This window comes from Microtus pennsylvanicus, chromosome 1, assembly GCF_037038515.1.
Source record: "Microtus pennsylvanicus isolate mMicPen1 chromosome 1, mMicPen1.hap1, whole genome shotgun sequence".
NCBI classification, from domain to species: Eukaryota; Metazoa; Chordata; class Mammalia; order Rodentia; family Cricetidae; genus Microtus; species Microtus pennsylvanicus.
In genome coordinates, this window is record NC_134579.1 from 21,687,203 (window position 1) to 21,709,292 (window position 22,090).

Here is a 22,090-nt window from a genome sequence, read left to right on the forward strand (position 1 = left end):
TTAAAATTTGTGATAAGGATCCTGATGGAAAGATCTTCGGAGTTTATAGCTTCTGGCAAAGGTGGAGAGAGACTCAGTTTTCTATAAGGGGCTGACATTTGGGATTTGGCCATGCTCCAGTGTATATATGGACTACCCAAATTGGACTTAGTTGCCTTTTTTCTTTCACTTCTTTCTTTCTTCTTCTTTTCTTTGGGGGAGATCACAAGTTGGAGTGGACTTGGAAAAAGTGAATATGATCAAAATAAGGTTTGCAAACCTCACAAATATCAATAGAAGTTTATGTGGGATTACCTTCTGTATGCTGTAAATATGATTGGTCAATAAAGAAATCTGGCTTGAGTCTATGGCAGGGCAGAACAGAGGTAGGCAGGGAAGGAAGAACTAGATGCTGGGAGAAAGAAGGGCGGAGTCAGAGAGAAGCCGTGGAGCCGCCACCAAAGACAGACTTGCTGAAACATTGATAGTAGACCACAATCTTGTGATACATAGCTTAATGGAGACAAATTAAATTAAGATATAAGAGAGCCAATAAGAAGCTAGAGCTAATGGGCCAAGCAGTGATTTAATTAATACACTTTCTGTATGATTATTTCTGGAGTCTGTGCTGCTGGGCTGCTAGGAAATGAACAAAAGGCCAGGATCAAATGAGCCGCTCCTTTCAACAAAAATATTATATTGGAAACAAAATTTACCATTTAACTTAGAAACAAAATACCATTTAACTGTTCTGTTTTGTTTACATCTATTACATATGTATTTACCTCAACTATAATGCTACATAAACCAAATCTAATAAGATAGCACTAAATAAATACACATCAATATCTACTGCATTGTAAACATTTTTAAGTCACTAAATAAATACCTAAAAAGTTTAAAATATGTAAACATAGTGAAAAGTGTATTTTCATTGTCTTTCAATTGATTTTGATTTTTATACGTATTCTGTATAGAAGGAGGGACAAAGAGGGAGGAAAAGGAAAGTGGTATCTTGAATGAAGGAGCCAAGAAAAGGCTAGAAAGAAAGCTGGCCCTAGGGAAATTATCAGAAATACATAAGGATGACACCAACTAAGACTTTAAGCAACAGAAAAGAGAACACCAAAACTGCCATTCCCCTGTAATCAGGAGTGGGTGGGAAGAGGGGAGGAAGTGAGAATGGGAATAGCTAAGTAAACTGAGGAAAGGTTGTAGTATAAATTGAAACAACAACAACAAAAAGAAATATAAATTCAAAGTAGAAAAAAGAAAACATGTCTCCTCTCATACTCTCTTAGAAAAGCTGTATTGTAGAAGATCTTCATTACCTGCATGGAAAGAACCCACACAGTAGTCAGGCAAATAGCTATGTGATTTCTACTGACACAAGAAAGTTAGGAACATACAGCACAGACATGTTATGATCAAATATTTGCCTTCATCTTAATGTAATCGAGATAATACAGGCCATAGTGACTTATTTTCCATTTCAAATTTCACAGGTGAATGAAATTATTAAGAAGAAAAGTCTGTATGGAAATTCACAAATTAGGAAGTTTCTGCCTCCATCCCTTTTCTTTCAAACCACATAAAGAGGAACATAGATATGTCTCATGCAAACTTAAGATGGTTACAAGAATATTTTACACATTACCTACAAGTTTCTAAGATAATTGTTAGCCTCTCTGTTCCAAAGCTGAGGTTCCACTGTAAATTAATACTCTAAGGGAGAATTTAAATATTAGATCTGGTGTATGAAGAACAGTGTATTACCTCTGATAAAACCGTGTCTTCAAAGTTATGATATGCAAGAGAAAGATGTGATATATGTGAAGCATTTAAAAAAAAATGAGTTCTGTATGCTATTCATGCCTTTGTTTTTTGAATTTGTCTTATAGTTTTAATATTTTTATTTAGGAACAATGGTTTATTAGGGGATATTTTCTGTAAGAAACTTGAATAAAGTATTTATGCAAGACAATTAGAAACTTGCCTAAATGCAAATTAACTAAACTTAAAAAAAATATTTTCTGATTGCCATTTTAGCTAGAAAACAGCAAAACATCAGTTTGCAGAATCTGAAAAGGAGGCCTGAGAGAGCAGTAAGGGAAGATGAAAGGACTGAGTCCTGATGTAGGCCTCTAAAGCAGACCAATGATTGGTCTATAAAAAATATAAAGCCATTTAAAAACTCAACAAAAATTTAAAAAATAGATAATAACATTTGAATTGCCATATGTAAATTGAACCTTATTTTTAGAAACTCATTATTTTTAATGATACCAAGTTAAATTGAGCAAAAATGTCATGGTGACTATTAAGTTCTTAATCTTTAATGTATGTTTGTGAGATAATGAACCATATTTTCCCACTGTGTAACTACACCAGGGGGACTGAGCAGCACAGTTGGTTGTTGGTACAAAATATTTCAGGTCACTGGGATACCACTTAGTAAATTAGCCATCATTAAGCTAAATTATACTCTTGTGTTTAACATAAAGGTCAACATACCTTTCAAAAAACGTTAGTTGCTAAGAGGGACTGTTCAACTATAATCATATTATTTTCACTGCGGTTGAGTTGATATTTGTATGTATTTTCTCATGTTGTGATAATCGAGAAAGTAATTTTGCTGCATATGAAATGATGCTAAATATTTTTTTAAATGAACCTTACTTGTTCTATATAAATTAAAAGTTGTTTATCTCTATTCTGTATAGGATAAATATTTAGATAATTTCATACAAATGATCATAATTGATAGTTAAAATTCTCTTTCTTTTAGGAATTTCAAATCTTTGACTACATGTAATTGAAACACATAATGAAAATATACATTAACATTTATATCAAGGCATCAAGCAATATTTAAATATGTTACATCTATTATAACGAGAAAATTTATTTTGGACTGAAGTCACTAAATATTGAGTTCAATGTGAGTGTATGAATATCTAACAAATACTGGAATATTAATATGTGGTATTCAGTTATAATATTTAATGATTATTCTTTCTAAATATCCTATAACACACACACACACACACACACACACACACACACACACACACACATATATATATACATAAATGTATTTGATCATATGAGAACAGATAATAAAATATCAATATGCTGTTGAAAGAATAAAGTACTTAAATATGTAGATTTAGCAAAAAAATTAGGTCCTAGGTTCCATGGTTAAGTATGCCCTATCTTTAAAACACTATACTACATAGAAATAGTTCAGCTTTAAGAATTCACTAGTCACAAAATTTATGGTACTTTGGAAACTGGTAAAATTAAACTCACTTATAAAATAAACTTACACTCTCTTCATTCCAAAGTTCCCCTGATAATAGCAATGGATTCCAACATCATTGTTACATGGACCACTTACTACAATGGTGAAAATGTCCTTTCTGTCATTCAAGGTGATACTCTTCAAGCAGAAACAGAAGTGTGGTTTTACAAATGAAAATGCGTCCTGAAATAAATGTTTAGTAACAGAAATATTCATCATCCACTACAAACAAGTGGAAATGCTCCTAGAAAGGCAAATAGAGCCACTGAATTTTCTGGCCTGTGTCGTACTTCTAAATCATGTGTTCCACAAAACTGGAAAATACAAAAGAATTTTTTTTGATAGGTAACACTTGCTAAAGTTAAATAGAGATCAGATAAGCAATTTAAATAGACAAATAACTCTGAAGAAAATAGAAACAGTCATTGAAAGTCTCCCAGACCTCCCCCTCCCCCCAAATCCCAGGGCCAAACAATTTTAGCACAGATTTCTACCAGATATTTGAGGAAGATCCAAGATCAGTACTCCTCAAATTATTTCACAAATTAGAAACAGAAGGAATATTTCCAAATTCATTCACTTATGTGTCCACAGTTATCTTGATTCCCAAACAAAAACAGAAAAGGGAAAAAAAGAAAAACTCAGCTAAAGAGAATTACAGACTAACATGACCAATATTCCTCATGAACGATGATGAAAATACTCAAAAATATGCTCAATAACTGAAAAATATCCTCAATAACTGAATCCAAGATCATTTCAAAAATCATCCACTATGATCAAGTAGATGTTATTGCAGGGATGCAGATGCAGGGATGGTTAAACATATGAAAAGCTGTCAATAATCTACCATATAAAATTCTGAAAGAAAAACAAATGATCGTCTCATTAGACGCTAAAATGGCCTTTGACACAATCTATCATCCCTTCATGAAAAATGTCTTGGAGAGACTAGTGATACAAAGGCAATTTCCTACAAATCTACAGACAATACCAAATTAAATAGAAAGGACCTCAAAGCAATTTCACTAAAATCTGGAATTAGACAAACCTGTCTACTCTCTTTGTATTTATTCAGTATAGTACTTGAATTTCTAGCCAGAGGGTAGGGTGACTAATGGAGTTTAACATGATACAATAGGAAAGGAAGCATCACTATTTGCAGATGATATGAAATATACATAAGAGTCTTATTTCACGTTTTCATTGCTGTGAATAGACAACATGACCATGATAACACTTATAAAAAAAGTTAGTTTGTATGGCTCATTTACAGTGTCAGCAGTTTAGCTCATTATTATCATTATGGGAAGCATGGTATACAGGCAGACATGGTGATGGAGAAATAGCTGAGAGCGCTTACTTTTTTTTTTTTAAAGAGAGCTTATCTTAAAGGTGACAGGAAATCATTTAACAGTCATACTGTATGAGCAAAAGGTTTGAGCAAAAGAGACCTCAAAGCCTACCCCAAGAGTGGCATACCTCTTCCAAAAAGGACAGCTCTTAATAGTGTCTCTCCCCTTGGCGTCCATCTTCTCAAAAACTGTAACGAGTGACCCCAAAATATCTACAAGGAAACTACTATAGCTGATAGTTACCATCAGAGAAGTGGCTGGATACAAGTTTAACTTTAAAAAGTCAGCAACCCTGTTGTATAAAAATGAAAAGTGGTGGGGCTGGAGAGATGGCTCTGTGGTTAAGAGCATTGCCTGCTCTTCCAAAGGTCCTGAGTTCAATTCCCAGCAACCACATGGTGGCTCACAACCATCTATAATGAAATCTGGTGCCCTCTTCTGACCTGCAGGCATATACACAGACAGAATATTGTATACATAATAAATAAACAAATATTTAAAAAAATGAAAAGTGGTTAGTTTGGATAAAGGTCTATTTTGTTGATTTTCTCAAAGAACCAACTCTTTGTCTTATTGACCCCTTTTATTGCTTTATTTCTTTCTATTTTGTTGATTTCAGCTCTATATTTGAATATTTCCTGCTCTCTTATCCTCCTGGGTGAGTTTGTTTCTTTTTGTTATAGAATTTTCGGGTGTTCTGTTTACTAACTAGTGTGGGATTTTTCCAGCTTCTTTATGTAGGCATTTAGTGCTTTGAAGTTTTCTCTTAATACTGCTTTCACTGTGTCCCATAAATTTGGTACTGGTAAAACTGGATATCTGCATGTGGAAGAAAGCAATAGATCCCTATCTATTGCCCTTCAAATAACTCAAGTTCAAGAGGATCAAAGACCTCAATATAAATCCAGTTACCCTGAACCTGACAGAAGAGAAAATGAGGATAGCCTTGAATTTATTGGCACAGGAGACAAACTCCTTAACAGCTCACAGACAGTGGAGGCACTAAGATAAACTTTTAATAAAGGGACCTCATGAAGCTGAAAAACTTATGTAAGGCAAACAACAAAAATGTATCCCACAGAATGGTAAAGATTTTCATCAACTCCACATCTGATAGATGGCTAATATCCAAAATAAATAAAGTCCTCAAGAAATTAGGTACTAACATTCCAAATAATTCCATTTAACAATGGGGTACAGATGTAAATGGTGGATTCTCAACAGAGCATGACTGAAAAACACTTAAAGATTTTGTAAACATTCTTAGCTTTCAGAGAAATGCAAATCCAAATTACTCCGAGTTTCCATCTTACACCTGTCAGAATGCCTAAGTTTTAAAACACAAGTGACAGTTCATGCCGGTGAGAAGGTGAAACAAAGGGATCACCCCTCCATTGAAGGTGAAAGTGAAAACTTGTATAGCCAAGTAGAAAATCAATATAAAGGTTTCTCAGAAAGTTGGGAATCAATCTACCATAAGATCGAGCTATACGCCTCCTGGGGATATACCCAAAGGATGTTCCATTGTATCATATGGGCACTTTATCAACTATATTCATAGTGGCTTTATTCATACTTGACAGAAACAAGAAACAGCCTAGCTATCCCTCAACCAAGGGACAGTCAAGGAAAATGTTATACATTTACACAATGGAGTATTTCTCAACTGTTAAAAGCAATGACATGAAATTTGCAGGCACTAGAAAAAAAATTGTTCTGAGTGAGGTAACTGATTCCCAGAAAGACAAGCACAATATATGCTCGCTTATAAGTTGATATTAGCTGCGAAGTAAAAGATAATCATGTGATGGTCCATAGACACTGGAAGGCTACGTATCATGGAGAGTTTAATGGGGGATTCAAGGATCTCTCTCGGAAGGGGAAATAGAAAAGACTTCACCAGTGGATTGGATGTTGGTGCTCATGTGAACAGGCAAGAGCTAGTTCTCTGGGAGAAAATTCTGAGAGAAGCAACTTGAATCAGGGGCATTTGGGGAATGAGATAGAAACATAGTGCAATGGAAACTCTATGGAATGCGCAAGAGTAACCCTAGCAAAGACTCCCAGTAATGACAAACAGGGAGCCAGAATCACCACCTTCTGTAATTAGGCATGGCTTTAAATTGGAGGGATTGGGACACCATCCCAGTAACAAAACATTTTACCTACAATCTGTCCTACATGCAGTATGTTCTGGAACCGGAGCCTAGCAGAATTGTTATCAAAGAGACCAGAGAGATTTCATTCAGCAACTTAAGGTACCACACACAGAATCCCATAGCTAAACATTAGGTGAAGGTGGGGTAGTACTGTGGAAAAAGGGGAGTAAAATTAGAGGAACCACAGCAGTCTGGGATACCACAAAAACACGGTTTACAAAATCAATTGAAAGGTGTAGGAATAAGTCCTGCCCCTAAGGGGGCATGTTCGCCTAGGGCTAATGTTTGCCTATAAATTTGGTGAGCATGCTCCCAGCTCTCTTCTGCTTTCCTAGTCTCCGCGGGAACGGTGGTTCTGTAAGTCTATTTCTACATTAATATATATATATATACAATCTGTCTGCATTCATTTATGCAGTTACATTTTGGCACCCAACATGGGGCTCGAACCCACGACCCTGAGATTAAGAGTCTCATGCTCTAGAAAGGAAGCTTACAAAGGTCAGGGAGCCTGAAGTCATCTGACCTAGGTCCTCTGCATATATATTATGACTCAGTGACTTCTGGTACGTGCTGAGTCTTTTGCCTACTTATGGGAACCTTTTCCTCCTACTGTGTTTACTCATACAGCCTTCATGTGAATACAGCCTGTGTGCTTGGTCTTGTAGTAGTAGAGTATGCAGTGTTCTGCACATAGGGGTGAAGGAAAGGAGGATACTGACAGGCACCATCACAAGTAGACAAAATAATGGAAATTGCAGAAGGGAGCTTGCAGTGAGTGAGAGCAAGTTAAGAGCACTTGTTGCCCTATTACTCCTTGTGTATTGAGTAGAATAAATGAGCAGCAGCCTCAGCCTGAGCACACTGGGCACGGTTAGTGTCTGTGCCTCAGGCTGTCATGCACACACTTTTCCCTCTATTATAATTTTATGAGGTGATTGAATGGTAAATGCATTGGCACTTGGAAAAGAGATAAGCTTGAATCACTAGCAATAGGACTCCAAAGCTTAATGTGTAGATTTATAATTAATTGCCAACAGTTAAAATCATCACCCTATTCACTTGTTTTAGTATCATAATCTTTAGTGCTTTATTTTAAGGCATTTCTTAACTTAGTAGTGTAACAGAGCATCTTGTTTTAGCAGTTAGAAAGGAGATATTTATGACATTTATTAGCAATATGGAACAAATAATTTTTATATATCATGTTGTTGGTGATTAAATAAAATAGAAAATGCAAAGCATAAAATCTGATATGCCTAATGTATCTTTTCTCAATTTGAGTTTCATTTTCAAAATTATTCTACTAAAGCAAAATGGACATAATTAACCATTTATAGGAAATTAATGCATACTTATAATAGAGATAACAGCTTTTATAGAGTGAGATGATTATTTTTATAACCCAATTAAAATTTCAGAGTTAGTGTTCCTTCATTACTAAGATTCGATTTTCTTTAAACAGAAGCTTCATATATTTTGCTTCTTCCATGTTTACGTACGTGAAATGTACATTTAGGAAATGGAGGAGAAATACAAGTACTTTGACGATCACATAATCTGTTAAAATTTAACTTTTGTCCTCATTTATTTTAACCGTATAAGATGTAACATTTTTTCTGATTATTGTTTCTTAAAAAAAAAAATGTTCAAGCAAAGAAACTTCCTGGAAGAACAGGCTCATCCAACCTGCTGTTTTTCAAGACTAGACGTATTTATGTATCATTATTTTTCAATGGGACAAAAAAACTTAAAACCTATCCAGGAGAATATTACAGTGATAATATTAACTTCCAAAATGTGAATTGAATTTCACCATTTAGTTTTGTTTCTTAGTCATAAAATAGACAGTTTTCTCAAAGCCATATTTTGTACTGACTTAGGAACTGTTTTTCTGTAAAAATAGGGAAACATAGTTTATACAAAACTATAATAAAAATGTTTATTTTGATATTTTATAACTCTTGATATATATTTTAGAGTAATATGACCCTAATTCCAATAAATGAACAACTCAGTCATGCTGTGATACATACAATAAAACTCTAATTAAGAAATGAAACAGACATGATATGAGACACATATAATTTTTAAAAGGTTTTTTCTTTTGTGTTATCTTAACAAAATGCCTCAAGCTGCATATTTTTGAAGAAGCTGAAATGCATTCGTTAGAGCTCTGAACGCTGGGAAATCCAATACTGAATCAGAAGTACCTCGTTGAATCCTTTATGCTGTTTCTCCTACGGTGAAAGGCAGAGTGCCCAAACTGACTCACAGAACCATGGGATGACAAGGATGGAGACTAGAGCTCACTAAGCATTCTGTGAAGCTCTGTCTACAAAGGCACTGATGTCTTAATGAGGCAAATCAGATGGTCTCTTGGTCCAGTCACTGACATAATTATCTTTTAATTCTCATTTTATTTAGATTAGTTTGTAGGATCTCAATTTTGTAGAAAACACACGTAACTATAAAATATGTGAAATGATGGTGGTTTAATTCAGTTTGAGATTAGATATCTTCAAATTAGAGAAAAAAATCAAATAGTTTTTTTTTTATTTCCAAACATTACCAAAGCCATCTTTTCAGTTTTCTCAAACACAATAGCATGATGAAAACAGTTTCTTAACAGGCATCAGTATCCCCCCCACCCCCAACCACGACACGGTCTTTCATGTGTTCATCTAACATTACCATAGGAAAAATTAACTAAACCTTTTTCTATCCGTGATGAATTTATTATTTATTCCTTTGAAAGATTTTGGCTTAGAAATTTGTAGGTGTAAGTATAATACAGATTTTTTTCTAGTGCTGCTTATTTATTAATTCTAAACTTTTCTCTAAACTGCTGGTGGAAGATACATCATGTAGGTCTCCTGAGCTCACTCAGATGTGACCGTAGTCATATGGCTTCCTACCAAGTACTACAGACTGACAGACTGTATTCAACCTAGCGTTTGAGTAGCAAACTCATGAACTGAATTAAGAAAGACAACAAATTTTTGTTTGGAGCTAAAATGTTTCAAGGTAATTGATATGCAATAACAAACAAAAAACATTCCAAACAGCTCTGGAAAACACATATTTGGCCTAATGCCCTTCCAAGTTACTCTAAAATGCCATAAGCTTTTATCTAACATGTATTGTAAAACATAAAAGGCATATAATGTTGAAAAATGTTTAAAATAAAATTTCCTGGTAATGATAAATAATGATATTTTAGAAATTTAAAGAGTTTTCACTAAAATCTATCAAGAAAATTAAAGTGATTCTTCAAATATAGAAAATTTCTAGATCCATATCTTTTATCGTGTAATTTATTTCAAAGCATATTTAATAATAAGAGTATCTAGTCACATTTTACGTTTTGCTTCGTTTTGAAAGCAATTATATTTAGAATCTCACTGTGATTTTTGTGACTTCTTTTTATATGTGTAAAATGTGGAATCTATGATAAAAATTTAATCTCTCCATTGCTTATGTTTCCTCTAAATAAAGCCATTGATATAAGACAATAAATTACTTAATGGTAAATTAATTTGTATGTATATGTTAAATTAAGTATAATACTATGGAAAATAATCATTTATTTTTTTGTCTCTGCACAGAAATCTATATACCAGAGCCTGGAGAAATGGCACAGTTGTTAAGAGTACTTACTGCTCTTGCAGAAGACTAGAGTTTAGTTCTCATCACTGATATGAGTGGGCTCACAGCCATCTCTAACTTCAGTTCCACGGAAACCAATGCTCTCGTCTGTCTTTCAGAAATTCCAGCATGTGTATTCTGCACATAAACTCATACAAGATGACATTAAAAATAAATAAATGAACCCATAGAAAAGAAATCATCATGTCTTTTAGTTTTTTTTAAATTTTAAGTACAACATTTATTATTGCAAATTAATATTTTATAGGTAACTATAAAATGGTAACATACCCTCATTTAAAGCTTGATTGGTAATTGTATAAGTTCATGCTGTAATAAAACCTGATGTTTGAAGCACATCAGATATTATTTGCTTCATCCATAACTTAGAGGTTTTTCTAATTTTCTTTGTGAAAACAGTTATTTCATCAGTGAGACCTTTTGTCTCTTACAGTTTTATAGAGTCTCTGTTAAAAGCAAAAAATATTTTCCTTTAAAGTAGTGCTTCTCTAAAAATCATTGAACTATGGTAAGATAAACATTCTGACACACTAAATTCGTCTTACAAAGGAAGCCATTTCTGGCTGTATGTAAACTAATATTTAGTTTGTCTTGTTATTATCTTTGAAATACTTTTTAAATATGTAGTACTCATTCTAAACATTATAATCTTTTATACAAACTGTATTATCAACAAAAACAAATGATAACACCTAAAATACCAATTCATATGAACATGTATCTTTTATTGTAACAGTTTTTATTCTCTGATTGGAATTCAGTCCTCTCAAGAGGCTGTTAAGGAATGCATACATTTTTGCTGACATTTTATCACAGCAATAAAGTGAGATGGGCTTTATACTCAAAAGGCCACTAAAATCAGTCAGCATATTTACAACGACAAGCAACTGCTTGCAAACACTCTAGTAAAGAACACATAGTAAATATGGTCACATTTGTAGGTACATAATTACACAATGTTTACATTTGAGTATACCTTGACATATCTTCTGTGATAAATGAGTCTTAAGCAATAACATTGATCTTTATTTTTAATACCACTGTTCTTACAGAATGCTTACTATAGAATATATGTTTTTCATGGAATATCAGGTGATTAAATTTTAATAATTTGTTTGATTTACTTTGTGTGTATGAGTGTTTATTCAGGGGCATAAGTGTATGTATCTAATGATGTCATCTCTTTCAGAGATGGGGATAAAAGTATTTGCAATATATGTGCTTTGTTACATAGATGCTAAGATCCAAACTCCAGATCTCATGATTTTGCAGAAGAGCCTAGCAAGGGAGTCAATTCATCAGCCTAAATTAGTATTTCTATTATCAAATCATATGAAAATATCCAGCAGATAAGTAGTTTTAATTAAGTTCATCCTACTTTGATAATCTTTTGTCTTCATTATTAATGTGATTGCACTTCTGTATGTTATTGGAGTTTTCCACAGCATTGCTTCTCAAAATAGTTGGAAACAATGAGCAACATTTTATTTATTTATTTTTTTTTAAATTTATTTATTTATTAAAGATTTCTGTCTCTTCCCCGCCACCGCCTCCCATTTCCCTCCCCCTCCCCCAATTAAGTCTCCCCCCAGCCCGAAAAGCAATCAGGGTTCCCTGTCCTGTGGGAAGTCCAAGGAACCCCCACCTCCATCCAGGTCTAGTAAGTTGAGCATCCAAACTGCCTAGGCTCCCACAAAGCCAGTGCGTGCAGTAGGATCAGAAACCCATTGCCATTGTTCTTGAGTTCTCAGTAGTCCTCATTGTCCGCTATGTTCAGAGAGTCCGGTTTTATCCCAGGCTTTTCCAGTCCCAGGCCAGCTGGCCTTGGTGAGTTCCCAATAGAACATCCCCATTGTCTCAATGTGTGGGTGCACCCCTCGCGGTCCTGAGTTCCATGCTCGTGCTCTCTCTCCTTCTGCTCCTGATTTGGACCTTGAGATTTCAGTCCTGTGCTCCAATTTGGGTCTCTGTCTCTGTCTCCTTTCATCGCTTGCTGAAGGTTAATATTCAGGAGGATGCCTATATGTTTTTCTTTGGGTTCTCCTTATTTAGCTTCTCTAGGATCACTAATTATAAGCTCAATGTCCTTGATTTATGGCTAGAAACCAAATATGAGTGAGTACATCCCATGTTCCTCTTTTTGGGTCTGGCTTACCTCACTCAGGATAGTGTTTTCTATTTCCATCCATTTGTATGCAAAATTCATGAAGTCCTTGTTTTTTATTGCTGAGTAGTACTCTAATATGTATAAATTCCATACTTTCTTCATCCATTCTTCCATTGAAGGGCATCTAGGTTGTTTCCAGGTTCTGGCTATCACAAACAATGCTGCTATGAACATTGTAGAGCATACACTTTTGTTGTATGATAAGGCCTCTCTTGGGTATATTCCCAAGAGTGGTATTGCTGGGTCCAGGGGCAAGTTGATCCCGAATTTCCTGAGAAACCGCCATCAAAACTACAGTGTGGGAAAATTATTCCTTTGAAATATAAGTTCAAAAAATAGTAGAATATGTATAGTGTTGAGATATATACCTAAATATTATTATGCAGCTTCAGGCATAGAGAATGATAAAATTAAATTGTATTTTCTGCAATTTTTAAATAATTTCTGTTAGAATTTTCAAGAAATAGAAATTTATAAGCAATCTTAAGTTAACTAACAATCAATAACAGTAGTATATACTATGTTTCCTCTAATCTTTGTCACACAGAATGCTATATAAAATAAGAATATTCACATCATCTTCATTATATTCTTTTGGAAACACGAGGTACCAAGGGGCATCATTTTTCTGATAGAAGCCTTAGCCCACTTAGAAAAAGTTACCTATTATGATATGGTAATGAAGTAATGCCTTATTTCATTATCGCATATAAAATCTAGAGTAGTTTTATGGATTTTTACTGTTCAGCTGTGTTGAAAAATGTAATTGCATTAGTAGGATCAAAAAATGATATTATAACTAGTATAGTAAAGGCTGATTACCAGAATGTGATTCTCTGCAGTGTTGAATAAGATCCAGCTGAAGAATAACACTCATTTCTCGGTAGGGAAATACAAGGGCTTCAGAGGATCTTATGGTACTTTTTCATTTTCAAATGAGTATCTATATATCTGTATCTATACTATCTACATACATATATCTCCATCCATAAGCTTAAATCAAATCTATTGATGATAGCTTTCTAATCACATATGTATACATAACATTTGAAGATTCCAGTGGATAATGATAGCTTTTTTTTTAACGTGTAAGAGACAAGCGAGGAACTGCTGAGTTGATTTAATGTTAAAGAAAAATTAAAATTGTTTTAGAGTGTCTAGGTTTGATTTCTAAGTCCCATAGAAATCTGTAATTCTAGTTTACTTTTAGAGTCACTTATTTTTTTATAAGGATATTAACAAAACTACATTTTATAAATAATTTCCAAATAATCAACCTCACCAAAATTGCATATTATTATGTTTTGGAAAAATATTAATGTTTAGCAATAAAACCAGCTTAGGTGATATTATTGAAGTGGGATATGGGTCCACATCTCATTATTTTCCTATCCCACATTTCCATGGATTTTTTACATTTTAGCTAAACTATTTTAAAATTAAGTTTAGTTCTTTATTTTACATTGTCACAGCTCCCTGACTCCTTCCATTCCTTCTTCAAACACCCCTTGGCCCTCTCCAATCCACTCCTTCTTCATTTTTTTTTTTTTTGCTCACAAAGGAGCAGGCATCCCATGAATATAAACAAAACATGGCATATCAATTTGAAGTAAGATTAAGCACCTCCTCTTGTATTAAGGCTGGTCAAGGCAAGCCAGTTTTATTGTATTATTAATAGAGTCCCTAAACCCACACAAAATGTTAGTGACAGGCAAGGGATACACTTAGGAGTTCCACAAGGGGATCAATCTACACAACTGTCAAATATATGTAAAGCACCTAGGCCAGTCTCATGCAGGCTTACAAACTGTCCATTTATTCAAGACTCTCTGAACTTCAATGAGACCAGGTTAGTTGATTTTCTGGGTTGTCTTGTGATATCCTTGACCTATCTTGCTGGTAAAATCCTCCCTCCCTTTCTTAAGCAGGGTTCCCCTCCTCAGCCTAATATTTGGCTGTGGGTTTCTGCCATCTATTTTCATCAGTCCATGGATGAAGCCATTATGATGAAAGGTGGACCAGGCATCAATCTATGCACAGAGCAGAAGATGAAAAGATCTACCATACTCATGGACTGTTAGGATTACCATAGAAAAAAATGATCATCTTATCAAAACCAATCTGCAGATTTAATGCAATCTCCATTAACCTCCCAACACAGTTTTTTAGAGATCTTGAAAGAACAATATTCAACTTCATATATTAAAAACAACCAAACAAAAAACCCTGGTTAACTAAAACATGTACAATAAAAGATCTCACAGAGATATCAGCATCACTGATTTCAAGCTTTATTTCAGGATAGTAATAAAAATACAATAGTATTGGAATAAAAACTGATAGGAATCAATGAAATCAAATAAAAGATACAGAAGTAAATCTACACACCTACGGACACCTGATTTTTTGACAGTGTCAAAAGTATACAATGGAGAAAAGAATCTTCAAAAAATGGTGCTGGTTTAACTGGATGTCAGCACATATCAGAATTCAAATAGATTCATATCTATCACCCTAAAAAAAAAACTCAAATCAAAGTGAATGAAAGACCTCAACATAAATCTTGTTACATTGAACCTGATAGGAGAGAAACTAGGAGATATCTTTTAACTCACTGGCACAGGATATGACTTCCTGAACATAAGATCAATAGTGTAGCCATTAATATTTACAATTAATAAATGAATCCTCATGACAGAAAAAAAATCCATACGACAAAGAACAACATACATAAAACAGGAGCTTACACAATGAAAAAAAAAAAAACCTCTTCACCACCAACACATCCTACAGTGGCTTTTCCCCCCCAAAATATATAAAGAACACAAGGAACTAGAAATCAGAATCCAAATAATCCAATTAAAAATGAGGTAGAGATATAATAAGAAAATTCTCAACAGATGAAATAAAAATGTCCAAAAAAACTCCTAAAGGTATGTTCAACATCCTTTGTCTTAAGGAAAGTGGAAATCAAAATCATTTTAAGATTCTACCTTTCACCTGTCAGAACGAAAAAGATCAAAAATGCTAATGACAGCTTATTGTGGACAGAATGTAGAGTAAGGAAAACACTCCTTAAGTGATGGTGAGAGTACAACTTGCACAGTCACTTTGGAAATCAATACAGTGTTTTGTCAGAAAACTGAGACTCAATAAGCCTGAAAACTCAGCGATACAACTCTTGGACCTATACCAAAGGGTACTCAATCACACACAAGTATACTTGATCAACTATCTCCATAGTAGATTTATTCATAATAGTCAGAACCTGGAAAAAAAACTAGATGCCCTGCAACCAATAAATGGACAAAACAGGTAGTACATTTACACAGTGTAATATTAATCAGTTATTGAACGAATGATATAAAATTTTCTGACAAATTAATAGAACTATCACAACAATCTTCCTGATTGAGGCAACCCATATTCAGAAAGATAAATATTGTAGTACTTATTTATTAGTGGACATCAGCATTAAAGTAAATGGTAACCATGATACAATACTCAGACCCAGAGAATCTAGGTGTTGGCAACCTTTTTCCAGACAGGTTTGATGACCTGGGATGAATGTGTGATGTTGGCAGCAAGAGAAGACTGTGACCATCTATTGTTGTTCAAACAAGTGGCCCCAGATATCCTGGACTGTCTTTATTTATACAGCTTCAATGGTTTACATGAACAGTTTTGCAATCAGTTTTACTTCCTAAGTTTCTAAAAATGGTTACAATAATTATGAATTTGTTCCTTTGCTTTGGATATTAATAGGAACTTACAGAAGAGGTGGCTATAAGATTGAAATATCCAGAGGATCAGGGAATTTGCTATGATAGAATGTCTCCTATTAATATCCAAAGCTAAATCTATGAAGTTCACAAACATAACTCTTCAAATATGAGCTGGACATGGATGGCACCAGTGGACATGCTAAAAACTTGTGATTTCTCAAATTACATAAAAATAATAGTCAACTGAGGAAAGCCTGGTGCCTAGGAAAGAGCAAATAGATTGGTTGCTTTGTACCAGAAAGTCAGTTAATATTATTTGGACTAGGCAGGTAGTATTTTGCATTTAGGCATATATATGTAGATATGTATATGTATGCAATTATCAATAGTGAAAATAGAGGTTATTAATTTGAAAGAACATGGGGAGTTGGCAAGTTTTAGCAGGGGAGAAGTGAAGGGAGATACATTTTAATTATAATCACAGGGGGGAAAGTTCAAATCTCTCTACTATAGACTCAAGTAAAATTTAAGAATAAAGAAAGAGCAACATAAATATTTTTGTTCTAACTGTAATTACTATTTCACAGTCAATCAAATAAAGACAAAATCAAATGTTAATACTATAAAAGTTTAGTACTTTTTGGCTCATACCAACTTATAATACTCTGGACTCCAAAGTGCCAGACAAATCCATTTGTATTGCTCTGCCATATGAAGCACACAGTTTGCCTCCTAGTCCAAGTCTGGCCCAACTTCATCCCAGATCATCATCCAATGTTATGGAATCATAAAACTGCTGGGCTGCAACAACACTAAACGACTTATCTGGACTTTTTTGTGGAACTTCCACCAGCATTGAATGCTGGGTCCTCCACCATAAGTTGGTGTAGGAGATCCTTCTTTCTATGTGTTGTTTGTATTGGTTAATGAATAATAAAACTGCTTTGGCCTTGAGAGGCAGAGCTTTGGTAGGTGGGGAAAATCGAACTGAATGCTGGGAGGAAGAAGGGCAGAGTCAGAGAAGCTATGAATCCTCCATCTGAGATGGACACTGGTTAAATCTCCAGTGAGCCACTGCCATGTGGCAATATACAGATTAATAGAAATGGGTTAAATTAATATTTAAGAATTAGCAATTAAGAAACTAGAGCTAATGGGCCAAGTAGTGTTTTAATGAATATAATTTCTGTGTGGTTATTTCAGGTGTAAACTAGCCGGGCAGCCGGGATAAACAAGAGGGCCTCTCCTTTGCAACATATCTGTAATCATTTTTTGACCAGGAACACTTCTTAAAATGCTAATCAGCATAACTAGGATTAAGGCTTCTTTGCCTCTTGGCCCCACTCAGACTAACATGGCATAGGTACTTTCCCCACAAACTCTGCAAGTCATGCTCACTGCCCTAGCACCAGGGATGCAGCTTCCTCTTCACAAACCCCATTCAAGTGTAGGACCTCATGAAAGAGCCAGAGTTTCAGGCTACCGGCATGAACCAGGAGTTTGACTACTAAAGAAGCTGTTCAGTTTTTGCTGCTAATACTGAGTAAGGAAATCTTCTCTTAAGAGGAACTGTGCCTTTGTGTGTCACCAGAAAACAGAATCTATCTGAAAAAAATGCAGCAACCAGGAAGTTGTGCTTTACTCTGTTCTTTTGTGTCTAGAATTTCTTCCCAAGTTCTCCTAGTTTTTATGTGGATGTATTTGACCCATATTGGCATGTTATTTGTAGGCAGAAATTGCTCTTTTGTTTCTCAGCTGCCCAGTCATGAGAAATCACACAAAATGATATTAATTACAACACTGTTTGACCTATTAGCTCAGGCTTCTTATTAACTAACTTTTACATATTAAATTAACCCACTTCTATTATTTTATGCTTTACCACAAAGTTTTTGGTTTGTTACCTCTTGTTTCTTAAGTGGCTACATGGCATTGTTCTGATACTACCTTCTTTCTCTATATATTTCTTTTCAGATTTCCTACCTGACTTTTCTCAGGTGGGAAAAGTCATTTGTTGAAAGAGTTTTATTCATCAACCAATAAAAGCAACATATTTACAGAAGGGCATCTCACTTCAGTTCTCAAAAATAAATAAAAATATATTGTTGTTATTAAAATACTCCTCTGGATAAGGCTAGAATTAAATAACATTTACTTTGAGTTTTCAAACATGCATTTATTGGGAACAATTTAGAACATATCCACCCTAAAATCTTTCCAATTAAAAATTATATTGCATTTTGCAAAATATTTTTCTTTGATGTGGGATTTCCCTCTTATGCTATGAATTTGTTTTATTACCATTGGTTAATAAAGAAGGTCTGTTGGTCTATGGAAGGGCATAATAAAGCATGGTGGGAAACCTGAACAGAGATATATAGAGAAAATAGGTGTAGTCAAGGAAACACTATGTATTTATTGAAGAAGAAGGACATGCTGGAACCGTAAGAACCTTACCAGTAGTCTACAACCTCATGGGGATACACAGATTGGGAAAATGTGTGAAATTAAGATGTAAGAGCTACCTAGGAACATGTTAGAGTCATTGGTCAAACAGTATTATAATTAATAGTGTTTCTCTGTGATTATTAAGGTCTGGGAGGCCAGGAAATGAATGAACAATCTCCTACTACTTTTTTTTTTTTGCTATTGAGTATTTGGAATTCATCTCTGGAAAAATATAAACTCTGTAGTATTATTTATTCAAATTCTATAAATTGTCTCCTCATTTCAATATTTCATACATCTCTGTATAAATCTTTAATTTTGAATCAACTTCATTTATCCACTTCCACTCTGTCTCTTGTAATTTAATCATTTTGTCTAGAATTCCTTTCAGATGTTATAAGTAACTTACGAATTAGTTAAAATATGTAAAAAGATTTACAATGACTCTGATCACTTGTGCATTTGAAAAATGATTCCCATGGATCCTGCTTTTTTGATTCTTTTTATGACAGAATCCTAATACATATAGCTAACTCTCAAAAAGTAAGAGCTATCATAATTCAATAGAAGATAATGTTTATATTTGCTTATGTGCATGAGCCTCTCTCTATCTATCCATCTATCATCTGTCGATTTACCTATCATCCATTCACCAACCATATGTATTTATAGATGTATCTATCTATCATTCATCTATCTATCATTTGTCATTCTGTCTTTCTGAATTTGCACAGGAACCACTCAACTTTCTTACATCATTATACCACAGGACTTACAGATGCTGAGACACTCAGAATCAATAAATATTTAGAATATTTAGTCTTGTATTTGTTGATTTTAGATCCCTTGATAAAACTTAGAAGAATTAGCAAAAGAAACATATTTAAAGGGTACTTTTTTATGTAGATTCTGGCTTTTGTTCCATCATGTTATTCTAAATATCAACAGGAATTTCATTTTAATATTTGAAAAACTACTGATGTTTTTAGTTGACAGAATATCACCAGTCTCTGAACATATATGTTTAATTGTTTTGTTTTCATAGAGAGAGTATACCACCAATAGACCTTTTTTTTTTATCTCAGACTAAATCTGAATGTAAAATCTAATCACTCATGAGTGCTATACAAAATGTAATGTTGACCTATTTTTCTTAATAATCTGGGTGAATAAAGTGTTTATCTTTTTGTTCTCTACATTTTTTTCTATTTATTAGATTTCTGTCACATATCCCAGTTCCAAAATCTATATACAAGGGGTAATTATCGCTTACAAAGGAGAACTGACACATAGCTTTTAATTAAGAGAGTTGAATTGAATTGTAAACCTCAGGAGATAACAATGTCTTGGATTTGAAAAATGAATGAGAGACAGCAATACTAAAAAAAAAATCCAAGAAAAGTTTTAATGTTAAACAAACTATGAACAAGAAATATTCAATACTTTTAAGAAAGAGAAAAATTGATAGTCTTAAAAGCATTAACTTTCTTACATTTAAATGATAACCCCCCTGGGAAAGAAATCGGAAATCACAATAAAGAGTAAATCGAATCTTGGATTAAATCATACCAAACAATTGAAAGACTTGTAGCATACAAATATTAAGATATTGTAGAAAGAAATTGAAGGAGATCACAGGAGATGCAAAAATCTTAAATCCTCATGGATCAACATATTGCTGGGGTTGAAATAACTATCCTACAATAGCTATATATCTATCTATTATATTCAATATCAATAGAAATCCCAAAACAATTCTTCAAAGAAATTGAAAAAATAGATTCAATTTTACAAGGAAATACACAAGCTTAAGCAGCAGCAGCAACAACAAAACCAGAATATCTAAATCAATCCAAAATAATAAAAGAATCTAGAAGGCATCATTATCCCAGATTTAAATTTATATTGTAGAGTTATAATAATAAAAAGAAGATGGTATTGCTGTTAAAAACCTACACAATGATCAACAGTATCAAATGGAAGACCTAGACATGATTCTGATTTTTGACAATGAAGCCAAAAATGCACACTGGAGAAAAGACAGATTTTCAACTGAATGTACTGTCCAAACTGGATATTTGCATTTAAAGGATTAAAATAGGTCTATATCTATAACCCTGTGGAAAACTCAGTTCTATTCTTCAAGACCTAGTAATACCACCTTCGGGTATACATCCAAAGGATGCTTAATCATGCCACAAAGACATGTGCTCAACTATTTTCATAGCAGCATTGTTTGTTTAGCCAGTACCTGCAAGCAACCTAAATGCCTTTTGACAAAAGAAAGGATAAGGAAAATGTGGTACATTTACACAAAGGAATACTACACAGCAGAAAAAATAACGACATCTTTAAATTTTCAGGCAAATGGATGGAGCTAAAAAACATCAATTTTGCATGAGGTAACCCATATACAGAAATACAATTATCACATGTACTCACTCGTAAGTGGTTTTAAACATAAAGAAAAGAAAATCAGCCAACAAATCACAATCCCAGAGAACCTAAACAATGAGGACCCTAAGAGAGAAATACATAGATCTAATCTACATGGGAAGTAGAAAAAGACAAAATCTCCTGAATAAATTGGGAGCATGGGGACATTGGGAGAAGGTTTAAGGGGAAAGAAGAGGTAAGGAGGGGAACAGAGCAATATGTCGATCTCAATAAAAATTAAAAATTTAAAATATTTCTGAATAGCAAAGAACATGATTTTTCAATCAGAAAGGCAAACTACAGAATGGGAAAGTCTTTACAAACTCTAAATCTGATAAACATTAACATATAGAATATAGAAAGATCTAAGCACAATGAACATCATAAATGAGTAGAGTTCAGGGAAGAGAAAAGATCAATATATATTATAAAAGTTATTATATAAAGCTTTTTAAAATAAAAAAACAGAATAGTGGGCATTGACAAACATAAACTGATGTTTATGGATATATATAAAATGGAAATAAACATAGATGAAACTTGGTAGCACACTTTTGAATTGTATTTATAATGTAGTTTTTAGTAATTGTAGAATTTTAAATACATTTTAAGTACATTTTAACTAAAATAGAATTGCATCATTTTTGTTCTATTTTTTTTTCAGTCAACACTATTAGATACTTTGCCTTTGACTCTTCTCATGCCAGTCAACTTAAAATTGGCAGTCCCTTTTCTTTTTCTCTGAGTAGTATTAATATGTGTGTGTGTGAAACTCTAATATAAACATATGTATGTATGCTTGTATACAATAATTATAAATGCAACCTGCTGAGTCCATTGTCATTGCA